General features: G+C 45.6%; 1 protein-coding gene and 1 long non-coding RNA gene across 7 annotated transcripts in view; one reads left to right on the top strand and one right to left on the bottom strand.

Moving 5' to 3' along the window:
• TMEM182 (transmembrane protein 182) overlaps positions 1-9,411 on the top strand; it is a 63,824-nt gene that overhangs the window by 25,719 nt on the left and 28,694 nt on the right. The window lies entirely within an intron of this gene.
• LOC106727365 lies at positions 3,425-9,218 on the bottom strand. Of its 4 annotated transcripts, none has more exons than XR_001363538.1 (4): positions 9,109-9,218; positions 7,957-8,054; positions 6,543-6,680; positions 3,425-4,618 (listed from the first exon to the last, which is right to left on the bottom strand). It is a non-coding gene; the product is annotated as an uncharacterized LOC106727365 (long non-coding RNA). The 4 variants fall into 4 exon arrangements; XR_001363536.1 differs by lacking the exon at positions 3,425-4,618 and adding an exon at positions 7,158-7,404 and having other exon boundaries at positions 6,291-6,680; XR_001363537.1 differs by lacking the exon at positions 3,425-4,618 and adding an exon at positions 7,172-7,404 and having other exon boundaries at positions 6,291-6,680.

The raw sequence follows: 9,411 nt of genomic DNA, 5'->3' as shown, positions 1-9,411 counted from the left end.
GCCCCCCCCCCACTGGCCTTATCACCCCCAACTGCCCTCCCCTCTTAGCCTGATCTCCTCTAACTGCCTCTCCCTCAGCCTTGCCACCATGGCTTTGTCTGGGAGGATGTCTGGAAGGTCTCCCGGAAGGTCTCCCGGTCGAATTAGCATATTACCCTTTTATTAGTATAGACTAGAGGCCTGATGCATGAAATTCATGCAAGAGTAGGCATTCCTTCCTCTGCTGCTGGCACCAGCTTCCCTCTGGCACCCGGAACCCAGCCTTCCCTCTGGTTGCCTGCAGGCACCCGGGACCCGGGCTTCCCTCGCAGCCCCAGCTTCGTCTGGAAGGTCCTCTGAAAGGATGTTTGGTCTAATTAGCATATTATGCTTTTATTATTATAGATTAACTAATTATAATGCTATCACTTGCAGTTCTATCAGTTTTAGCCTCAAGTAGTTTGATACCCTCTTGTTAGGTACATATACATTAAAGCAAAAATTTTTATTTAATTAGTGTATCATCACCATTTACATTTGATTTCATAGTTGATATGTTAGGACTTTACCCTGCCATTTTATTTTTTGTTTTCTCTTTATTCTGCTTTTAATTTTCCATGTTTTTTCTCCTCTCTTATAATAAGTTACTTGTTTGTTTGTTATTTTGGAATTTCATTTAATTTTGATTTATCTAGTATTTTTTAGTATATCTCCATTCTTCACTCCATTCCACTATTCAGAACACCAACTGAGTTTTTATTTTTGGTTATTATATTTTTTCATTTCTTCCTTTTGGGTCTTCTTTATGTTTTCTGTTTATGTGCCAAGACTTTTTCTTCAATTTAGTTCAAGTATGTTCATCTTTCTCTTTGAGACATTTTGTCATAGATTATTTACAATTTTTGTTAAATAATACTAACACTTCTACTCTATTTGTTGGCATGTGTTGCATAATCTTTTTCATTGAAGTTGACATTTTTTCACTCTTTGTATGAATAGTCTTTTATTTTTCAATTAAAACTTGGAACTTGGGGGGTATTATGCTATACGACTCTGGGACTTCTGTTTTGGTTGGCTTTTTTGATACTGATCCTAGGAAGAGTGGACATTAAAAATAAGGTGGGAGTGGAATTCCAGGTTCCCCACTTGATCTGTGTTGACATGAGGAGAAACCCTTCTTCTTCCTTGTAGGGAGCGGCTCCAGGGTTAAGCCTCGGGCTGACCTGTGGCAGGGCCACAAACAAGTCCCAGCCTGGAGGGCAGAGCTCTCCTAGCATAATGAAGCCTGAAGAAACCATCAATGACTAAGACCAACTTATAATGGAGTTGAAAACATGCTTTATCAGGTTTATTTAGTGTGGATTTTCCACAGATACGATTCTTTTTTAAAAATATATTTTATTGATTTGTTTACAGAGAGGAAGGGAGAGAGATAGAGAGTTAGAAACATCGGTGAGAGTGAAACATCGATCAGCTGCCTCCTGCACACCCCCCACTGGGGATGTGCCCGCAACCAAGGTACATGCCCCTGACTGGAATCAAACCTGGGACCCTTCAGTCCGCAGACTGACGCTCCATCCACTGAGCCAAACCAGCCATGGCTACCCTTGTTTTAATCAGACTATAAAAGAAAGCATCAGCTTGCAGGCTGGGTCTTTCGTGTCCTCATCCAGACACGGGAGATCCACCGAGCCCCAGCTGTATTCTCTTGTCTGTCTTTTCTTCAATCTTTCACCGCCTCTCCTCAGGTTCATCCTTGGCCATGCTGGCACGGCACACTTCTTCTTCTTTTTTAATCCTCACCTGAAGCTATTTTTTTCCCATTGATTTTTAGAGAGAGTGGAAGGAAGGGAGGGAGGAGGAGAGACACATCAACGTGTGAGAGACTTATTGATTGGGATTGGTTGCCTCCAGCACATGTCCTGACCAAGGCCAGGGATTGGACCTGCAACGGAGGTATGTGCCCTTGACTGGGAATCAAACCCACAACCCTTCAGGCTGTGGTTTGATGTTCTAACAGCTGAGTCAAACCAGCCAGGGTGTGGAGCCCTTCTTGGTACTGCTGGGTAATGATGAGAATTTTGGCTTCCTACTATGGTTCCATTGATACCATCCTGGCCAGTAGGCTGAGGCTTGGATCATTACAGCTTCTACTATGGCTTCCACTGACATGGTGAGTATCCAGGGGTGGCCCCATTACTACTGGGTGGTGGTGAACGTTTTCACTCTCTATGAGGCTTCCTTAGAAACCCCCAATAGGGCAGGGGTGCCTCATTTCCATTTTGTAGGCATGGAAGTCCAGCTCTGCACGTGGTTTCTACTGTTTCTGTGAATGGTGGCTTCATTACCCCTGCATAGATGAAAGTCCTGATTCCTTATTCAGCCTTTTCTGCCATATCCTTGTGTGCATGTTTGGTGGTGGTGTAGGGGGCACCTTGTTATAGCCTATTAAGGGTTGAAGTCTAGCCTCTGCTCTAGGTCTTTGCTGATCTGAGTGCAATTGAGGGCCACTGCTTTATTCTGTAATGTTTTACCGGTATAGAGTAGTTATTTTCTAAAAGTTTTCTGCCTTGTTTGGTGACCCCTTAATCTTTTGGTTAAATAGTTTTATTGGGGCTTTTTTGGGGGGTCTGTGATTGTTGGCATTTCTTAGTTGCTGGCTTTTCATTTCCACTGATACCTGGTAGTGATCAAAGTCCCACCCACTTCCTTCTCTGACACCACCCCTGCAGGGGGTGCTGGCATGTTCCCTATGGTCTGCTGAGGGTGGAACTAGACCCTCCACTCAGACTTTGTTGAAGTTTTATCCTGTGGTGTTTGACTGCAGTGAGCAGTTATCACATAAATGTTTTCTGTGTTGATATGCTGCCCTTTTCCTGGTGGTTGGTCTAAATAAACCAGGTTTTTGGTGTCAGTGTCTGACTCCTCTACTTCAGTACGAGATAAATGAGGCCAAAAGAAATTCCAGGTAACTCACCACCGCGTCATTCCTTGGGTTCCAAGGTCCCTAATTGGTCCGCCCCTTCTCTTCATCATTCGGATCTTCTCTTTATTTCATGGATAATCTCCAGGGCTTTCGGTTGTGAATAAAAGAAACGACAGGGCAAGTGTGGCTGCTTCATCTTCCTGGAGGCAGAAGCTCACAGGACCTGGTCACATTCTGAAAGCAGTTGGCCAGACTTGCTAATGGGCTGGGTGTAGGGTGTGAGGGAAAGAACAGGCAGTGATGACCCTTTTTTATCCTTACCAACGGGCGGGATGGAGTTGCTATAATTAGAGGTGGGGAAGGCTGACTTTAAAGAGGTGGTTTTGGGACATGTTAAGTGGAAGACACCCTGTGAATATGGAATGTAAGCTTTTGGATCGAAACCTACTAGCCTATTGGCAACTGTCTAAAAAGAGACATTTATTTTTGATCTTACAAATCACTCATGTCACAACAAAGTGGCTTATTTCATTTTTATTACAAATTGAGTGGATTGATGGGCGCATATGCCAGCTCCTATTGTGAGCAGTCACTGTGCAGGCCCACCTGCTGTACACATATTGCCCCCTTGGATCTTGGTGACAGCACTGTGAGCTAGAGTTTATTGCCACCAGTTGAAAGCTGATGAATCTGAGATTGTCTAGGTTTCTCAATGCAAAGATCGAGCTTTGCAATGAGCTGTCTGCATTTCCAATCACCTTCTTGATTACACTATAGGGGAAATTGTTTCATGTACCTAACAAGCAATATATACTTTCAAACAAAATCTACTTGTTAATTAGAGGAGAATTGGTAAGTCCTTTTATTTTACTATTTAGTTTTGGTATGATGAGTCAATATCAGTTTTGCTTTTACTATTTATTACTCTTTACAAACTAGTTTGGGGGTATGGAACTAAAATTAAAGTGACTTTTAAATATAGTTATTTTAAAAATATGATAGATTTTAATAGTGTTCTTCCTAGCACTCAAATTCATTGCTTCCAGTCTTGGAGTAGCCAAGTCTATTATTCACATCAACAAAGTGTTGGTTCAGTGTTGTTAAGGGGAGCAAAACATTTTATGGAAGTCAAAATATTAACTTGTTTGAGAGCAACAGCTGTTATCATGCAATGGGGCCGGTATTTGCTGTAACACCTTATGTTGAGTAGCTAAAGAGGTGTCCTCGCACTGCAAATAAATAAATAAAACCAAATCATGCTCCAGCCGGGTGGCTCAGTTGGTTGGAGCATCATCCTGTACACCAAAATGTTGCAGGTTCAATTCTGGACAGGGCATGTACTTAGGGTGCAGGTTTGAGCCCAATTGGAGCATGTATGGGCGGTAACTGATCGATGTTCTCTCTCACATCGATGTTTCTCTCTCTCCCTCTCTCCCCCTTCCTCTCTCTCTAAAAACCAATAAAACATATTCTCAGGTGAGGATTAAAACAACAACAAAAACAAATAAGCCACTCGACCATGTACAGAGTAGCTACGGGAATGCTGTGTTTGATCTTTTCAGTGACTTTCATTAAAATGGGCAGTGTTGAAGGCTGCTCCTTGCGAGAAGAGACCTGGGAGTTCCGTTCATTGTCAGAGGGAAATATCGCCCACCACTTGCTGGGACTCTCACCAGGAGAGTTAGCAGTACCTTCTGGGACTTGTGGTTCTCCCTGTGTGTCAAGAAACAAGCAGAGACTTAGGAAGGCTATTTACATGACTCACTTCCCAAGAACACACAGCAAATCGCTGACAGGTCAGTGCGACTTCAAGGCTGCCAGGAGGCATTTCTACCTATTTTTTCAGACTGATTCCTGGAAGAGGCCAAGTTCATGGAAGGGCCCCGGAAGGCTTTAGGTACTATACTTGGTGAATACTGACTTTGAGCACCAAGGATCACGTTTCCTGAAAAGTGGGAAATCATGACTCTCAATCTGTTGTGAATAAGCGAAGTGAGAATGTTTGTTCTGGAATAAACGAGGCATGTTTGCCCTGCCAGAGATGCCAGCTGTGTCCCAGCGATCTTGTCTGTCCCCATGAGACACTCATCTTACATGGGCTGAGCTAGCACTCCTTGCGTGCGGGGCTCACACCCACATTACGCAGGAGCTGGCCGAGCATTCTTTAAGGCAGTCGCCGCCAGGGACAGGCCATTACTTGCTGGTACGGCCCTCTCGCCCCAGCAGCTGATGGTTACTCTCATCGTAATACCTTTATTTTCTTCCTAGAAATGTGTTTGGTTCCTTTCTTTTTCATTCCAATTCTTTGATAAGGTTTCTTTGCCCTTTTCATTGTCCCCACAAGGCAGGGCAGTTACTGTGAAGAACTGTCAGATTATTTTGGTGGCTTTATCTCATAGTATTTTACCCCTTTAAAAATATATTAGGAAATATAAACTTCTATAAGCAAAAATGGAATATGTGTTTTTCTGCTTTCTATTTGTATTTCTTTCTCACTGAAATACCCCCCTTCCCCCCAAAAAATAACCCGGACTGCAAACATGTTGCCAATGGTTTGAATATTGATAGATTGAAGCTCCACGTGGATAAAAAGCCAATATGAATTTCAGTTATTGTGATTCGTGATTTATAGGAAAGTTTCATACAGCATGGGGGGGGATTGTTCCAATGGAAACGACCTACGAGGACCGCCATGACCTTCCCCCTCTGGCCACTTCCTCTAACACTAACGCTTTCCCGCTGTCCGCCGCCCACACATGCCACTGCCCTCCATGGCTTCCCTGCTGTGCTTTCTCCTCTCTGACTCATTTCCTACATTTCTGTTCTCCCTTTTAAGAATCACCTCCTCCAAGAAGCCTTTAGTAGTATGCCAAGACTGGTTCAAGTACCCTTTCTCTGTTGTTGGGTAATATACATAGTTTTCTCCTTGCACTTGGCATAGCTATAGTCATCTGATTGTGTATTATTCCTCTCCTATTAGACTGTTGATGGTGCACATTGTACTTTTCTATGTCATATCAACAATAAGTGCATACCTAGCACAGTGCCTGACATAAGGTAGATTTTTTTTTCAATCAATCACAAATTTGAATATAGGTGGATGAAAGAGTGGAATTCAATTTAGTTGTCAATCATTCTTTTGTTGGGTGTTTTATGATAAGCAGAGGGGGAAATACCAAACCATTCTAGGCCATGGAATTTCTAAACTAGCTCTTCTGATGCAGAAGTGGTAGAACCTACTTTTGGTCTTGTCCCTCAAGAAGGAATGCAACCTGGATGCAGGTTGCTATAAAACAGCATAAAATCCCCTGAAGAAATGTGATTTCTAGGGTGTTAGAAACTTACAGAGACAAATCCTGGTATAAAAATGAAGACTCACACAGAATACTTACAGCTCAGTGAGCAAGACTTTGCAATGTTTATTTTCAATTGTGTCTAAAAAAGCTGTGGGTGAGCAGGTTTAAATCTAATGTTAAAGAAGCATTGGATAAAGCGTCCTCCAAATGTCCTTTCCATTGGTTGATATAAAGGATAACAGGGTTCCCCAGGGACAGATAAGATTTTTTTAGAGGAAGCCGGTGGATGGGGAAATGTGTCTCTCTTCTGGCATTTTCAGAGTTGGGCAGGAACACTTAACTGAAATTCCTGATCTTCTCAGCTTGCTCCCCTGTGCTGGTTCTTCAGGAGCATGGTCAGGCCTCAGCACTCTGACTTGGTACCTTGGTGACAGCATCTCATCACCGATTCCTCAGTTCTTCCAAGCACCTGGTTTTCCCTAGTAGGGATTAAGTGATAAAGGCTCTCCAACTGTTACAATAGTTGCATGAGGTCAAGATCGTGATGCATGTCTGTTTTGAATGAGTTCGCTTCATTCTGTTCCATAGCTATTAACTATTCACCAACTTTGGCTGTATACCTTGAGATTTCAGTGGGAACTGAGTGACACATTACTGATTATTCACTCATTCACATTTTATTGAGCATAGAGCTTCCCCTGGGGTTAGACAGATGAATAAGACTGAGTGTTTGCCTTAAGGAATTCATAGTCAAGAAGTGAGGTGGAGATGAAAGGAAGGAAGACAGTACAGAGTGCTAGTCCGGTGGCTGGTGTGTGTCAGGAACACTGACTGAGTCAGAGACCAGATGTTCTGCTCAGTGCTGACCTGTGTTAACTTTTGAGCCCCTTAGCAGCACTATACGATAGGTATGATCACATTTTGTGGAAGGTTAAAGTGAGGCAGGGATAACTTACACAAGGTCACACACCTGGTGAGAGGTGTTCTAGCTCTTGAGTCTATATTCCTACTGATTCCACACTCTGCTGCCTCTTGGCGGAGATGACGGGGTAGCTGCACTATGTCCCTTCAGGGAGGTGCCATTGGATATTGAAGGACAAGGAGAGGCTGTTTATTGCAGCCGGGGAAAGAACATCGCACACGGCCAGAAGCACGGTGATAGCATTTCCCAGCAGCAATTCTGGGATGGGTCCGTTAGCATTTCTGGAGGATGAGGTAGGAGCAGCCAGGGGGGAGGGTGTGAGCCTAGAACACTTAGATGGAGCAGCGACAATTTATTTGAAAGCACAGCAAACACAGACACTCCAGGTGTCTGAGGCTGAGCGCAGAGAGCCCCGAGTTCAAGTTTTGCCTTGCCATTTCCTGGCTCTTTTTAATGTTTGAATTTCATCTAACTTCTCGGGGCCTCATTTGTAACGTACACACCAGGGATTTCCGTGAGGACAGAGGGAGATGCCCTGTAAAGGCTGGGCCACGGCATAGGTACCGCACTTCTCAATGAAACCAGGAGCTCAGGGAGGCTGGGCTGCCCTGCATCTTGGTCGCTGCACAGCCCGCTCTCCCGGAGGCTTCAACAACACGGTTGCTGGCGCCCCCCTCAGAGGTTCTCACTGGGATGTCTGGTTTGGAACCCTGGTTTGGGAATGGTGTTAAAGCCCACCAAGTGGCTCTGCTGAGGCAGGGGTGGGAGCCCCGAGTCCAGGCAGCAGGCCTCGGGAGGACCTGGGAGCTGGAGGGTAAGCCCTGGGTACTCACCTTGCCCTGTGCCAGGATCCGAGTGGCTCTGTACACAACAGCTCTGTGAGGAAGGGAGGGCGTTTCCCTCTGCCCTCTCAGATTCAGTGACTGGGGCCCTGCAGTTGTTACAAATACAAAGGGAGGAAGCACTTAGGCCCGAGATTTTTCATACCTTTTTAACAAAAAAATAGTAAATGTGGAGATGTGACAAGACAAAGGGCAAGGAGTTTGGTCTGGGGCAGTAAACTAGGTCCTCAAACTATGGCCCGTGGGCCACATGCAAATACAAATATTGTATTTGTTCCCGTTTTGTTTTTTTACTTCAAAATAAGATATGTGCAGTGTGCATAGGAATTTCATAGTTGTTTTTTTTTAAACTATAGTCCGGCCCTCCAACGGTCTGAGGGACAGTGAACTGGCCCCCTGTTTAAAAAGTTTGAGGACCCCTGGTATAAGGGCTATTGTACAAGGGCTATTGTACAAGGGCTAGCATATAAGGGCTACTGTGTAAGGGATATCATATAAGGGCTATATATAAGGGCTATCATATAAGGGCTACCATGTAAGGGCTACTGTATAAAGGCTATTATATAAGGGCTATCATGTAAGGGCTATTGTATAAGGGCTATTATAAGGGCTATCATATAAGGGCTACCATGTAAGGGCTATTGTATAAGGGCTATCATATCAGGGCTATCATGTAAGGGCTATGTGCAGACCCTTCTTGGTGCTGTCTGTCTTCCTCATGCCAAGCCCCCCAGGGAGAGGGGATGTGTGGCAGGTCTCATTTCTCCGAAGTTCCTGCTTGTGGTCAGCGAAGGAAAACTAGAAGGTTTCCTTCTGCACGTGTCGATTCTCAGTTGCTCTAATTTTTTCTAGAGCAGATTAAAGGAATTCTTATGCCAGAGTGGCATGTGCTGGGAGGGCAGATTCTGACCCGCTGCGCCTCACTCTGAGACCTCCGGCCTCTAGACTGCGACCTTGAGGATGCAGCGCTGCCGCTGTCCCGCGCATCCCCACCCCCCACTCCTGGGGGGCAGCCCCTGCTCTTCCACCCCCTTTGCTCAGGCGCCCGAGGCAGCTGGCAGGCCTCCCTCCTCGCTCCAACGCCGTCAGGTGGGCAAAGGAGGTCTGACGCTGGCTTTCCTCCCACACCTGGGAAGCTCTCACCCTGCGAAGAAACCCCTCTCCGCTTCAGGGACCGCCCAAGGTCACAGCCAGCGGGAAGGTGAAGGCCGAGCCTGCCGGCACCTCCTCGCTCATTGCTCCCTCGCTGCCATTGTTCACTGCGGGGAGGTGACTAGCCTCTGTCCTGCCCCTCCCTCCTCGCTCTTTCCTCCCCGGGAAACCGGGGACTGTGCAGGGCACGTGGCTTGGCAGGTCCCCAGTCACGGAGCTGGGACACGGGCATGCCCACGCCCACAGTCTTCCCTCTGCTTTGGGTGGGCATCGCCGCACTTTTAGAGCCGGCAG

This window comes from Myotis brandtii, unplaced genomic scaffold (genome assembly GCF_000412655.1).
Source record: "Myotis brandtii unplaced genomic scaffold, ASM41265v1 scaffold415, whole genome shotgun sequence".
NCBI classification, from domain to species: domain Eukaryota; kingdom Metazoa; phylum Chordata; class Mammalia; order Chiroptera; family Vespertilionidae; genus Myotis; species Myotis brandtii.
The sequence above is the reverse complement of the archived record's forward strand: the minus strand, read 5'-3'. Positions and strand labels throughout refer to the sequence as shown.